Below are 3,094 nucleotides of genomic sequence, written 5' to 3'. Positions count from 1 at the left end.
GACGAAGAATTCTTCCTAATTTGTGTTTGTGTTTTTGTTGCTACGGGTTTCATAGTAACAAGGAATCAAGCAACTTCTGCGTAAATGATTTTACTTCTGCTGTAGTGGAATCAGAAAGCCCTCAAACACCCTTAATATGACCATGAAATTTCATGCTGAGTGTTATCAACTTTCGCTAGAAAAGTAAAAAGTAACAGGAAGATTCAGCGGTTCATCTTTATTTAGAATTGCTCCAATCAGAACAATATACATACGTATGTTAAGTTGTGCAGCAAACTAATTTTTTATAGATGAGGAAGTGGATTTAAAAAGAAAACCACTTCACTCTTGATCTTTCTATTTATAAATGAGAATTTGAGGGAAGTGGTTATAAACAGGAATTTTCAGGGGATTTGAATGATGACTCACGCTTTCGGTCTGGCAGCTTTTCAATTGCTGATAACCTTATTTGGAGATGTGGTCATTTTATTTAGCATCCTAGCTGGATGAGAAAAACATGGAAAGACAAACCAAGTAGGTGGTGAGGGAGATTTGTTCCCAGCTGATTGGGAATACGTAATTTCAATCCCCCTGAAAGATGATAGAAAATGAAAGAAGTTTTGAAAATATCAGATCGGAGAGTTACTCTGATTCCCCAGGAAATGTGGAGGCTGGAGCTCAGGCACTGTCAGAAAGGGGTTGGCTGCTCGCCCGACTCAGGGAGAATCACTCTGAAAGCATGTAGTCCTCAAGTTTTGCATCCTGGTTTCAAGCTTCTGGCATGTTCTGCTCCCAGTTGTTTAACCCAAGTACCTCTGATCATCCCAAGAGGTGGGTAGATGATGTTCCAACTCTGAAACGATAAAGAAGGAAAGGCAGAGATGATGACGTAAATCAGACCATGGTAGTAATACTGTTGAACTGAGTTCAGAATGATCTGTGTTTTATCGTTTAACCTACTTTTAATATTAAAAAGAATTTGATATACAGTATTAGTTTTGTGATTTTAAGCCCAAGGGTGAATGAAAACTAAAAGTGCATATGATGACAGGGGAGTAGGTAGTCATTGCTGTAGGCTTATGGTTTGAGAAACTTCTATGGAATGCTAAGTGATTTTTTTTACTTGATTCCAGAAAATAATTGCAAATCGGTAGTATGTGTGGCAGTTAAAAAGGTAAAATCGGAACTCTCTACCATCCTGTTTCCTAAATAAAGCCTGTTGTCTAAAACTTTGGGGAATTTTTAATCCAACAGGTGTATTTTCTTTCAGCACATTAAAGATGCCCTTCCAGGGGCGCCTGGGTGGCTTAGTCGGTTAAGCGTCCGACTTTCGCTTGGGTCATGATCTCGCGGTTCGTGGGTTCGAGCCCCGCGTCGGGCTCTGTGCTGACTGCCAGCTCGGAGCCTGGAGCCTGTTTCAGTCTGTGACTCCCTCTCTCTCTGACCCTCCCCTGCTCACGCTGTCTCTCTCTCTCTCTCTCTCCTAGAAATAAATTTTAAAAAACATTAAAAAAAAGATGCCCTTCCATTATCTTCTGGCTTGTTTCTGAAGTCAGCTGATGATCTGATGACAATCTGGTCTGTCATTTCCATCTGGCTTTCCTAGTTGTTGGTGGTGGAAACCTTGATCTGCTGCAAGTCGCTCCATCACACCCGAGAGCAGGCATTCCAGCTGTTGATGGACTCCTGGTGAAATAAGAAAGGAAGGCAAAACTAAGTATTGTTGTTATTCACCTCCGAGAAAGCCCTCAGAAATACTGTTGCATCCAAAAAGACCGTCTTTGTCATCCCTCTACCTTGCTGCAATTATTTCATATCCCCTGTAGCTTCCCAGGGCTTAGACTTCCTTTCCCCCCCCCCACCCCCCCAGCTTAGACTTCTTGACATTTTACTAGTAATTGCATTTGTGTTCAATTCAGCTGAATCTGTCAGGACCATGGCCAGGTGCATTGAGCAGAAACCAACTGTCACTTAAGCAAATAGGGATTTGTTTTTCTCCCTTAGAAGGAGTCCAGGGGCGCCTGGGTGGCTCAGTTGGTTGAGCATCAGACTTTAGCTCAGGTCATGGTCTGGCAGTTCTCGGGTTCAAGCCCAGCATCGGACTCTGTGCTGACAGCTCAGAACCTGGAGCCTGCTTCAGATTCTCGTGTCTCCCTCTCTCTCTGCCTCTCCCCTGCTTGTGCTCTGTCTCTCCCTCTCTCAAAAATAAATAGACACTAAAAAAAAAAAAAAAAAAGTCCAGAGGTCTGTAGTCCAGAGCTGATGCCACTCGAGGAAAAACACAGGCGCTCTGATGGAAGACTGCGCTACCCATAGCACAGCCTTCCACCCAACAAGACTCATTCTATGCAGCTCCTTCCCAGCTGTAACTGAAGGTGTTGTGCCCAAATCGTGAGTCCCAGAGACCTCCAAGGAGCCGGCACCGATGCAAATACAAAAGGGTTTTTATTACAAGCTCGAGCAGGGGCTCACCAGCCTACCAGTGTCGTGGCAGCAAGGTGAAGCCAAGAACAATAGCAAACAGGGATTTTAAGGAGTAAGGGATGGGGGTGTTACAGTACACGTAGCATCATCACATAAGCACCAATTACAATTGTACAGCACCCCTGATAACAGCTTTGACCATTCAGTATCTGTGAGGTGTTCATTACTTTCGGTGGGACCCAATCATGACTTTTGAGAATCCTTTGAAAATGACCGATTGTGAAGTGAGTTCAAAGGGCCCACGTGGGGTTCAGGCAAGTGGTGAGAAATTGGCTAGTTTGTATCTGCAGTTCCCAGCCTTGATTCAGACCATAGGAGTGTTTCTTTTTTCTTTTTGATTAGCTGACCTGAGGGCGGTCCGAGGATGGCTTTAGCCTTTAACATTCTGAGGCTTTTCTTGGAACTGGGACTGGGGATACGTGCAGCCCGAGGTTGCTCTTAATGGAGGACTTACTTTTTGGCTCTTCAAAGGTAACGAATAGCATTGCGAACTTCTTGTCTGTAATTAAGCAAATTCTACCCTTTCAGGTGGAAGGAGAACTGTCTCTCCTCCCACCCTGTGGACAGACAGTTTCGCCTCCATTTTCCATTCACTTTCACCTTCTTTTATTTCATAGGAGTGTGTGCTTCT

Source organism: Hyaena hyaena, unplaced genomic scaffold, assembly GCF_003009895.1.
Source record: "Hyaena hyaena isolate Hyena2069 unplaced genomic scaffold, ASM300989v1 scaffold_50, whole genome shotgun sequence".
Classification (NCBI taxonomy): Eukaryota; Metazoa; Chordata; class Mammalia; order Carnivora; family Hyaenidae; genus Hyaena; species Hyaena hyaena.
The sequence above is the reverse complement of the archived record's forward strand: the minus strand, read 5'-3'. Positions refer to the sequence as shown.